Source organism: Xenopus tropicalis, chromosome 5, assembly GCF_000004195.4.
Source record: "Xenopus tropicalis strain Nigerian chromosome 5, UCB_Xtro_10.0, whole genome shotgun sequence".
Taxonomy (NCBI): domain Eukaryota; kingdom Metazoa; phylum Chordata; class Amphibia; order Anura; family Pipidae; genus Xenopus; species Xenopus tropicalis.
Window position 1 is genome coordinate 145,085,745 of NC_030681.2, and position 12,909 is coordinate 145,098,653.

Genomic DNA, 12,909 nt, shown 5'->3' on the forward strand with positions numbered 1-12,909 from the left:
CAGCCTCTGGAGTCTGCACCCTCAGGCACTGTGTTGGGCTGGGTGCAGACACACAGAGTGGCTTTTGGCACAAAAACATGTGAGTATGCAGTTTTACACCGATATTCGCCCCTTGTCTGCACCCAGCCTGTAACGGTGCCAATGTGCGCAGACACCGAAGGGACTGAAGGTCAACAGATTGGCTGATTGTTGGCATCTTACATTGCTACTATGGGGACTGAAGCCGTGGCTGGGAGAGACCTGGCTTCTGTACAAGTCAGTACCAGCAGTGCAGAAAGGTACAAACAAATACTACTCTCAATTGCAATTGAATTTACAGTTTTTTACAAAAAAATTGTTATGAAGCTATATTAAAATATTAATTCCAAATACATTTTTATTTCATTCATTGACGTTCACAGAGAACAAAGTTTCATAGCTTGGTTTGTTATTAAGTAAAATACATTACTATTATTATTAAGATTATTGTTATTATTGTTGGTATTATCAGTATTATTATTATTATTATTATTATTATTATTATTTATAAAGCGCCATCATATCATGCAGCTTATCCCAAAATAAAAGGAAACAAATACAACAAACAGTTAACATATACAGACAAACATTTCTCCCAAAATGATTCACAATGATAATTGTGATATTTTTAGGAGACAGTAGGGAGATGGCTCTGCTCACAAGAGCTTACATTCTAAGAAGTAAAATGAAGGGGTTGCTCAAAGCACTGAATGAGGCACTGTTGAGGGAAAATGGTGCTATTCTGTCATGATTTTTATGGGGTACTTTTTATTTCTAAATGACATTGTTTACATAGCAAATAATTCACTCTATTTAAATTTTTATTCTTGAACCAACAAATGTATTTGTAGCTGTAATATTGGTGTGTAGGCGCCATCTCAGTGCCTTGTGCCTGAGTCTGAGCTTTCAGCCAGCGCTACACATTAGAACTGCTTTCAGCTAACCTTTTGTTTCTCCCATGTAACTGGAGGAGTCCCAAGCCGGACTTGGATTTCTTACTATTGAGTGCTATTCTGATACCTACTAGGAGCTGCTATCTTGCTCCCTTCCCATTGTTCTGCTGACCGGCTGCTGGGGGGAGGGGGGGATATCACTCCAACTTGCAGCGCAGCAGTAAAGTGTGACTGAAGTTTATCAGAGCACAGGTCACATGGCTGTGGCACCCTGGGAAATGAAGAATATGGCTAGCCCCATGTGGCATTTCAAAATTAAATGAAAAAATCTGTTTATGTTTTTGAAAAACAGACAACAATGCAGGATTCTGCTGGAGAAGCTCTATTAATTGATGGGTTTTGAAAAAAAACATGTTTTCCCATGACAGTATTCCTTTAAGGACAAGACCCTTATTAACGCATACTTATAAAGTGCTGCTATACTCTGCAGGGCTGAGTGGGACTTGGGGAACATAATCTTCAGTTGACCGTGGATGCTGAGATTTGTAATTCAATAACAGCTTAGGTCTTCATGCTGGACAGACCAGTTATAATGAAATACTGATGTCATTTTGTTATACTATACACACAGCTGCACAATTGCTTGCCTTACTGTATACACACACTGTTCCATAAATCACATTACATTACTATACACTCTCCCCTACAGTTATTGCCCCTTACCCTCACACTATATTGCTGTAGCATAGCTAGCTGCTGCTATTTCTATATATAAACACCGTAGGGCACACTGGAGTGTCTTTACTTTCCCTTTGTGACTGTTAATCACTCAGGCCCAAGGCAATGGCTTATGCTGCATCCCCCCTAGTAACAGTGTTGTTGTGTAAGTAGTCGTTCTGTGTATCTGCCAGTATAGAAGCCAAGGTTTCTGTAGTGCAACGACGGTGCTACTATCTGCCATGGGAACTCCGAGCAGTGAAAGAGTTAAAGCGATGCATTCATCTCGGCACGACAGCCGCGCTCTCCATGATCGATGGCTTGCGAGTGTGTTATCATTTCTTTATGCTGCATTCAGCAAGAATTTACCCAGCTCCAAAATTGCCCGTCCTGGTATTGGAATTCTAATCCCTTGAATATAGAGCTGCACAGTACCGGCTGGCGTTGCGGGCCCTGTTATATAGCCCTTGTGTACGGCTCACTCAGCTCTCTATCATTTAATCAGCCATTATTCTCATTGCCGTGCGAGATTATAAAGTGCTTTACTCTGCTGCTATTGATTCACTCCTTTTATTTGTCCGCTTCAGTGGAACTCTCTGCTTGTGCCAGGGCTGCAACACTGCCATCAGTTGCCTTGAGATATACATGGGACGTGCCTGATTCTTATGGGAGCATTAAATGTAATATCCACAGAAACTGGAAATGTTAATGAATAGGTTTGGTTACAAGGGCATAGAGCATTTGTGTATTGGGCTGCAGTATGGCATTTCATCGAAAATTCAGCTTTGAATAGGAAGGCAAAATTAATAGTGGTATGGGATCCGTTATCTAGAAACCCATTATCCAGTAATCTCAAATTCCAGTTTAATTAAATTCAAATGTTTTCTCTGTAATAATAAAACAGTACCTGTACTTGGTCCCAACTAAGATATAATTACCCCTTATTGGGGGCAGAACAGTCCTATTGGGTTTATTTCATGGTTAAATGATTTCCTTTTCTCTGTAATAATAAAACAGTACCTGTACTTGATCCCAACTAAGATATAATTACCCCTTATTGGGGGCAGAACAGCCCTATTGGGTTTATTTAATGGTTAAATGATTCCCTTTTCTCTGTAATAATAAAACAGTACCTGTACTTGATCCCAACTAAGATATAATTACCCCTTATTGGGGGCAGAACAATCCTATTGGGTTTATTTCATGTTTAAATGATTTCCTTTTCTGTGTAATAATAAAACAGTACCTGTACTTGATCCCAACTAAGATATAATTACCCCTTATTGGGGCAGAACAGCCCTATTGGGTTTATTTCATGGTTAAATGATTCCCTTTTCTCTGTAATAATAAAACAGTACCTGTACTTGATCCTAACTAAGATATAATTACCCCTTATTGGGGGCAGAACAGCCCTATTGGGTTTATTTCATGGTTAAATGATTCCCTTTTCTCTGTAATAATAAAACAGTACCTGTACTTGATCCCAACTAAGATATAATTACCCCTTATTGGGGGCAGAACAATCCTATTGGGTTTATTTCATGTTTAAATGATTTCCTTTTCTGTGTAATAATAAAACAGTACCTGTACTTGATCCCAACTAAGATATAATTACCCCTTATTGGGGCAGAACAGCCCTATTGGGTTTATTTCATGGTTAAATGATTCCCTTTTCTCTGTAATAATAAAACAGTACCTGTACTTGATCCTAACTAAGATATAATTACCCCTTATTGGGGGCAGAACAGCCCTATTGGGTTTATTTCATGGTTAAATGATTCCCTTTTCTCTGTAATAATAAAACAGTACCTGTACTTGATCCCAACTAAGATATAATTACCCCTTATTGGGGGCAGAACAGCCCTATTGGGTTTATTTAATGGTTAAATGAGTCCCTTTTCTCTGTAATAATAAAACAGTACCTGTACTTGATCCCAACTAAGATATAATTACCCCTTATTGGGGGCAGAACAGCCCTATTGGGTTTATTTAATGGTTAAATGAGTCCCTTTTCTCTGTAATAATAAAACAGTACCTGTACTTGATCCCAACTAAGATATAATTACCCCTTATTGGGGCAGAACAGCCCTATTGGGTTTATTTAATGGTTAAATGATTCCCTTTTCTCTGTAATAATAAAACAGTACCTGTACTTGATCCCAACTAAGATATAATTACCCCTTATTGGGGGCAAAACATTCTTATTGGGTTTATTTAATGTTTAAAGGAAAACTATTCCCCCAAACAATGTACTGTAGGTCTCTGTAAAAATATATTGCATAAACAGCTCAAATGTAAAACCCTGCATCATCTAAATAAACCCATTTTATAAAAATATACTATTCTAGTAGTATGTGCCATTTGGTAATCCTAAATGAAAAACTGCCATTTTAAGTACTAAGGACCGCCCCCTGGGATCATAGGATTCACAGTGCACACAAACAAGCCAAGGCACACATACATGCTAGGCCCCATCAGCCAATGAATGGACAGAGTTCTGCCTTTTATACCCACACTACTTCCTGTTAGTTAGAGCTGCATCACTTCCTGTCAGCTGATCTCTGAGGGAGCACACAGCCCATCACTTAATGGTGGCTAAAGGGAAAGGATGTAAAAGGGCAATATTTACTGATATACAGTATATATTGCAGTTTGGAGAGATTCTTTAATAGTTTAGTGGCCTATCAGTTGGTTAAGTATTCATTTTGGGGTATAGTTTTCTTTTAAACTATTTTTTAGCAGACTTTAGAAATGTAAATCAAAATTACCCAAAGACACCTAATCCAGAAAACTCCAGGTCCCAAGCATTCTGGATAACAGGTCCCATACCTGTACATTGCTCTACCATGTTATAGAATCTCCTCTCCACTACGCTGCAACTATGCTGCTCTGCAAAGAAGAAAAAGGCTACCTTGTTGCCAGTTTCTTCCCAACATGCAAAGTTTCTTCTAGAGCAGATTTGGAGAAACCACAAATGTTACCAGAAGACTGTACCAGCCATCTTTTTAGCAAAAGTATACCGGCCTGTTTGGGGACATGTCCCTAGGGGGTGGATCATGCCATTGAAAGGGGCAGGCTTGTGATGTTGAATGGGCGGAGTCAAGACTATACTATAGTAGTTGAATATCTAAAATATCTATACGAACTAGCATAAATCTACAAATTCTATATAAAAAGATATATTAAGCTTTGTTTAGTGAATTAAATACATTCTTAAAATGGGGAGTTCTGTGAGTAGTAACCATTTAATCATACAAATAATTATATTGTTAAGGAAATTGTGGCCATGTAGGAAGACCCGGGTCACTACATGAGGAGGGGGTAATATATAAATCAGTATCCAACCTCCAGCCCTGAGAATATCAAACCAGCAAAAGGATAAAACCGCTAATCCACACAGTACTTCCACTAACTACAAGGTCATTTTAAGAATATTTGCTAACGAGCGAAGCACTTTTGTGGGACAATTAAGCTTATTATAATTGTTCAGAAACAAAGTCCATTTGGAAGAGAAGTGCAGCGAGTGCGCGAGGGTGGATGCGCCGCTCTGCGTGTTGCTGAGAACTCAGCTCCTATTAAAGCTGACCCTGAAGGGAAGGGATGCCGAGAAGCCGGCTGCTAATTATACATTCCCATAATATTTTATTATTGGGTTAGCGGGAAAGTTTAACTGTGAAATTGTACAGGAGTGAGATTAATGAGAAATCAGGAAGGGAATTGTTTGCTGTTGTAGTGGAAATGCATCATTTGCATTTATGTGTTCTGCTGCCTGTGGGTCTCAATTTGATCAGCACTCGCTTGTTATGGTTCATTCAGAAATAGCCGCTACCAGTTGGCTACTTGCCCAACTGCATAATACCATGCCCCCAGGCTGCCAGCACACTCTGCTTGCTTCCTTCTTGTATGCGGATTAAAACAATATAGGAAGAGTAGAGGGTTAAGAAAGGAGATAAAGTCATGGACATCTAGAAAACAATGGCAACTTATGCAAGCAGATGTATGACGAGGGTTGACCCCTTTTCTTCAGGCCTTTACCGGCTGATTTCATGGGGGGCAGAATTATGATGCTACAGGACAGAGGGCTAGGCAGAGGTGGTCCAAATTCTGTGAGTAGGCCTGGGTTTGGGGGCATACAGGGGTGGGCCAGGGGCCAAATAAGTTGGCATATTTGTAAATTTGTACTGGCTGGTGAAATGCCAGCCAGGTGGCAACCCTTGATTGATGTTTTGTGGCACTTAAAGGGCAACGGCAGATTTTTATAAAAGTTGGGGTGGCTTAAACCTAACTGAACTTTCTTTCTTCTGATAATGGTTCCCTGTCATTGTTTTTGGGTGGGGGAGTATAGGCAGGGCTTTAAACCAGGTGAAAGTAAACAGATTTATAACAAGTATAGCCTTAAGATAGCCATACACGCACCTATGATATCATACAAGACTTCTTTTTAAACTCCCATACGGAGCAGTAGGGAGAGGTCCCCATTGCTCCGTATGGGAGCAAAATTGGAAAATTTCAAGTTTGTGCCACCCTAGACCCAGGCCTTTGTGGCCTCGCTATAAATCCCAAGCTAAACCGCTGTGCCTTCCAACAGAATCTGTTACCCAGTGTCCCAGTCTCCAACCGACTAATCAGTTTATGTGGTGGGAATTTAAATTGCTCAGACTGGATATTTTCAAATATTTTCAAATAACAGACTGAACCCCATTCAGTGCATTTGGACTTGGGGACTTAGGGAGCATGTATAGGTGCAAGTACCTTTGTAAGCTGCTTTAATATGTGCTCCGTTTTGCACATAACTTTATGTCCATTTTAACACATTGCAGTTTAGCATATTGGAATCTCAAAGTGCTATGTGTCACTTGGCATTATTTATATCACATGAAAAAAACAGCAAGGAATATTAATAATGTATATTTATTTAGTTTATTACAGTTAGATGTGAAACAAATAACAGGTTTGTAACAGATGTCATTATGTATACATACACACATTTTATTAAACACATAAATATTACTTATTTAGTTTCTCATATATATATGCAGGAACATACAGTATACATCTTTCTTCTCTCCACTCCAGTGCATTTTTCCATTACATGGAGCACATTTAGTAAGAATCCCCAACCCTAGTGCCTTAGATTTTGGGTTAGGTTAGGAGGGAGAAGCTTTTTGGTCAGTTTAGTATAGCAGGCAATAACAAAGACCAAAAAGTTATTCCACATGGGAATAATCAACAAAAGTCCCATATATCTTCCTAGTAATAGTATGCACTACCTAAATAAAATCAACGTCATTTGAACATTTTGGAATAAGTAATGCATTTGTACTATTACACGCATCTCTTCAAAGTTTTCTGTATCGTCTTCTGGGACCATTGTCAGTCTAGTAATTTTCAGTTCTTATGAAGTTCTAATGGAGTTCATTAGGTAGTACCCGCATTTTTCTCTATGTCCTCCATGGCATCACCCATTGGGAATGAGGAGCCATCTCCTAAGCTGCTGAAGATTGGGAGGAACCAATATTTCTTTTTATTCCCAAAAACTTGTGCCAGATTCTTGCTGAAGCCCAAGTCATAGGGATTCATCTTCTCCTCCTCATCTTCATCCTCCTTATCATCTACAGTTGTTAAATTGTTTGCAGCCATATAAAAATGACTTAAGTAAAATGGAAATCCTATTAAAGAAAACACTGAACTCACGCAGAGCTGTAATATAATAGGGATTTTGGAGTTGGTGTCCGGCACCCGATGAGTCCAGAATAGTATGGAGCAATAAAGCGACACTGCGAAAATGAATAGGCACAATAGCAGGGCATACAGCACACTAAGGATAAAGTACTTGTAGTTGGTAAATCCCACACAGTTGTTTAGAAATACACAGTGATGATCCAGTTTCAGTACACAGGTGTTACATATTGGGCAATGGTGGCACCTGTCTGGCTTTAGCGCTTGGCATTTCTCACAGTACCTAATAGCTCCTTTTGAATTCCTAGTATAAATAGGCAAGTCTTTAGCAACACGAATAAGGATCTCCTGCTTCATTTCCGGCCTCTTCTGATTCAGGTACAGCTGCTTGTCAGCATCCGATAGGCAGAATTTTGCCGGAGGTTTAGCAGGACGTGCTAGGACGGTCCGGAGAAAGGACCATGAACACAGAATATAAATAAGATGGAAAATGATCAAGTAGGCCACCTTTTCCTCTAATGATTCAATTGTAAAAATGCAGATCTCCACCACAAATATATAGTATGCGACTGCAAGAATGCAACACAGTAGAAGGACCAAGAAGCGACCACATATTTTCATACAGTGGTGGTCACCTTCATCCTCAGGTTCCTCTTCCATATTTATGTTGATGTTAAGATTTTTCTCTTTCTTTACCATAGTTGTATTCCTCAAGTATAGAGATAAAAAAGTAAAATATCAGATAAAAAATTTAAAAAGCAATAAAGATTGAGTCTGTGATGTGTCACCAACAGAGCTCGTAGGTCTTATGACCAAGCAGGTCAGTGCAAGTAGATAGCACCTTTCTTGTCTATGACATCACAATGTAACCATAGCAACCAGCTGTCTTGCCAGTCCCACTATGCCTCCAGGCAGCATCTACAGTTTATGACATCACAATGGGCTCTGTTTCTGTCAAGAGGAATCTAGATGCTTATCTTTTACATGCACATTAGGTGCATATCATTAACCTTTAGAAACCCCTTAAGACAAACAAGGTAACCATAGCAACCAACTGTCATTCCATTCCCACTATGCCTGCAGTGCAATGTACCTTTCCATATTTTCATCTGCCAACAGTGTTACAGAGTTAATGATCATTAGTGATATTATGGCAGAAGGACAGTGTAAGGACAGTATAAGGAAATACTGACATTGAAACAACTCAATAACCAATTATAGAGTGTAATCAATATGTATTATATGGCAAAAGGCATTAATTACACGCGAATTGCTTGACATTTTCATATACACACTTGGGCAGTCTATGAACTGCAAATGTATCCTGGAACTTACTGGTTATAACAGCCCAAATATGTAGTCAGTTGGCCTCCCATAGGTGGCACTATACCATGGGTAACTTTAGCCTTTCATTGTTCAGTGATGCCCATACTGTAACTCCTGCTGCATGGCAAGGGAAAGGGCTTACATGTGGTATCTCCCTGTATATTATTAAGTGCAGAAAGTGTCCAAATTATTTCCTTAGGATGTTTATAATAGAGGTTTGCATATGGGGCTCATTGTACATTTCTAAACCTTAAAGCAAGTTTTTGGGATAATTTGGATCTCCATTCTTTTGTCTACTAAATACCATTTAAAAATTAAATAATCCAATTAATTATATCTTAAGGTCAAGTACAGGTACTGTTTTATTATTACAGAGAAAAGGGAATCATTTAACCATGAAATAAACCCAATAGGGCTGTTCTGCCCCCAATAAGGGGTAATTATATCTTAGTTGGGATCAAGTACAGGTACTGTTTTATTATTACAGAGAAAAGGGAATCATTTAACCATTAAATAAACCCAATAGGGCTGTTCTGCCCCCAATAAGGGGTAATTATACCTTAGTTGGGATCAAGTACAGGTACTGTTTTATTATTACAGAGAAAAGGGAATCATTTAACCATGAAATAAACCCAATAGGATTGTTCTGCCCCCAATAAGGGGTAATTATATCTTAGTTGGGATCAAGAACAGGTACTGTTTTATTATTACAGAGAAAAGGGGATCATTTAACCATTAAATAAACCCAATAGGGCTGTTCTGCCCCCAATAAGGGGTAATTATATCTTAGTTGGGATCAAGTACAGGCACTGTTTTATTATTATGGAGAAAAGGGAAATCATTTTTAAAAACTTAAATTATTCGATTAAAATGGAGTTTATGGGAGATGAACTTTCCTTCTGAATCACAGGTTTCCAGATAATGGATCCCATACCTGTATATTACTATTACAGGGTGCAGATTTTTTTACCCCTTCCTATGGACGTTTACTTGGGTTGAACACCAGGCTGGGGACCATAGGAAGGAAAGTGTTTCCTAAAAAAAAAATTCCATTTACATGGGTTTATCCTATAGGCTAAAGCTCACCCACTGGGATTTTAAACCAAATATTATTATATAATATATTATTATATTATTATATAATATTATAGAATATTATCAGCTGATATCCTAATTTTTGCTTTACAAACTCAGTGGCTAAACATTAGCCCATAGGATAAAGCCGTGTAAATTGGGATTAGTTCCCAGAATTCCTTGTGTTTATTCTTACCACATGCAAATCTCCCATACATGTCCATTATGAGGCATAAATGTAATCTTTTTAATCATTGCTGTTGAAAACATTTGCTAAAATATAATGAGCATAAAAAGAATCTGAAGTGCAACAAAAAAAAAAAAAATCCCACCCCTCCCCCTCTAAATGTAACTAGTCCTTTGTGGTAAAACGCAATAATGTGGCAAATGGCGGCTGAAAAAGCGAATGAGATTGTTCTGCGCTGGGGAAAGTTCCAGCTTCCTATACTTTATGTAGGTCAGGAAAAAGAAAACCTAATCAATTTATCAACATTTTCACAGTTTCCAGCTCTCCCAAAATGGGATTTGCCATTGCACAGCGGGGCCACCTCTTTCTTCCGCACTGGCTCTTTTCAAGTTAACCAGTGTGAGACCGTATTTATCATAAGATTGTGCCGTTATCTCTCACCAGGACAAATTGCTTAAAAATAAAAATCCCAGTATTGTCTCTTCTTCTCTGCTTTCATGTTGTATCTTTTTATCCATTATCTAAGAGCCATGTTTATTCTATTCAGTGCGACTCTGCAGTGCAAGAATAAGATTCTTAAGGCCCCGCCAAGTCCTACCGCTGTGCTGTGCCGTATTTATACATTTATTAGACTTCCAGCTTTAACTTGTTCATGCAAGTATGGGTGGAATGTATTTAACTAAGCTCAAACGCATGAAATATTCCATCAAAGCTAATGCCGGCCTGCAACACATGTGGCTGAGATAGGAAAGCACACTAGCACTAGTCTGAATGTATATGGATAGATAGAGAGATAGATAAAATAGAGAAAATACATTGATAGATAGATAGATAGATACATAAAATACATAGAAGATGATTGATAGAGATAGATAAAATAGAGACAATGTATAGTAGATTGATGGATAGAGAGATAGATAAAATAGATAGAGAAAATACATAGTAGATAGATAGATAGATAGATAGATAGATAAAATAGAGAAAATATATAGAAGATGATTAATAGATAGAGATAGATACAATACCGAAAATACATAGTAGATGATGGATAGAGAGAGAGAGATAAAATAGATAGAGAAAATACATAGTAGATGATTGATAGATAGTTAGATAAAGAAAATACATAGTAAATGATAGATTAGATAGATGATAGATAGATAGATAGATAAAATACATAGAGAAAATACATAGTAAATGATAGATTGATAAAATAGAGAAAATACATACAAGATGATTGATAGATAGAGATAGATAAAATAAAGAAAACACATAGTAGATGATTGATTAATTGATATATAATAGATAGATAAATAAAATAGGGAAAATACATAGATGATAGATGATATAGAGAGAGAAAGAGAGATTATATATATAATATATATATATATATATATATATATATATATATATATATATGTATATATATATAGATAGATAAAGAGATGATGATGATGATGATGATGATGATGATGATGATGATGATGAAAAATTATCCACATGACTTGTGCGGCCAGATTAATTAGCAAATAGGAACAAACATGAGTATATGATAACCTATATATCCATAGTATTATGTGCATTGGGAACTACAGCTCCCAGCAGCCTCAGAATCTGCTAATCAAACTGCCGCTGTTACCATGACACAGGGCTATTATTGGCAGTGCTATGGATGCCATACATAAATAAGTGAGTGGGTTTCTCTTAATTATCCTTTGTGAAGTATTTAACTTAATGGCAGGTACCATTGAGTATGTTCACTCCCTAGTGAGTGTAATTATGTACTCCCCTGCATGTGTGGGTGGAACCCTACCCCCAGTGTGTGTGTATGTGTGTGTGTATTTACTGGCTATGTGATATTTCCTTTCTGGTCAGTATGTAGAAAAGCCCAGTTTCCCTGCACCAATGCAGCCGGACTTACACTAGAGCATATATGTCAAACACAAGGCCCAGGGGCCAAATCCGGCCCACCTGGCTGTTTTATGTGGCCCTTGGTGAGTGTGTCTGACCATCCAGCCTGATCAATTTCCATTTTCCTCACATAGTAACTAAGACTAAGGGGTATATTTATCATGCGGTGTAAAAAGTGGAGTGAAGCATTACCAGTAATGTTGCCCAAGGCATCCAATCAGTAATGAGATTTCAACAGTAGCAAAGCATCTATTGGCTGCTATGAGCAACATCACCGGTAATGTCTTACTCTATTTTTTACACATTGGGATAAATATACCCCTTAGTATCTTAATAAGTATATTAATAAAAAAATTGGCCCGCGACTTAGCCTATGTTGGCCCCCTTATGTGATTGAGTTTGACACCCCTGCACTAGAGTTATATATACGGCTCTGCACTCAGTGGTGCAATGTAAGGGAGAAGATGCCAAATGGCCTTGTTATCCTTATGCTCCACCAAGTGTATTGAGAGTGTATAGCTGGGTCCCTGCCAGGCTTACGCCAGGTACTTGCCCAACACTGCAAGGATTGTCCTGCCGGCCACACTCACTCGCTGACTGGGAAACATTGAGCTCTGTGTTCAGCATTGGCCTGTGACTGCAGCCCTTCAGCTCTGTGTGAATAGAAAGCTGTAAATTGCCAGCTGGCATGGGTATGTGGAGGGTTATAGTTCAACAAGCAGAGATTCATGGTCTAAACAGATTCTTTGTACATTAGTTTATGCCAGAAAACTACAAACCTCCATTCCTAAGCTCTGCATTGAGCCTTCCTTTGTGCGCCCAGCTCGTGCCGAATTGGGGGGGGCACATATATAGGTTTGTGTCCGTATTATCTTGTTGGGAGTTGTACAGGTGTTACCATCTGGTTCTGCTCTACATTCTACACCCAACTAAAAAGTTTAAGTTACCCTTTGCATTACAGATTGCTTTTACAGGTGGTATTACCTTTTAAGGTTACTTTTATACCTTTATGTTATAGAATATCCAATTCTTGGCAGCCTTTCAGTTGGTCTACATTTTCATTTTATCAGAGTTTTTAATTATTTGCCTTTTACTACATTTTAAAAA

The 12,909-nt window shown here is 38.2% G+C and overlaps 1 protein-coding gene and 1 pseudogene across 3 annotated transcripts in view; one reads left to right on the forward strand and one right to left on the reverse strand.

The window, feature by feature from the left end:
* The window catches only part of klhl29 (kelch like family member 29), a 580,607-nt gene that overhangs the window by 237,877 nt on the left and 329,821 nt on the right, over nt 1-12,909 (forward strand). The gene's annotated exons all lie outside the window — the stretch shown is intronic.
* On the reverse strand, nt 6,521-8,101 carry LOC100495640 (annotated as a pseudogene).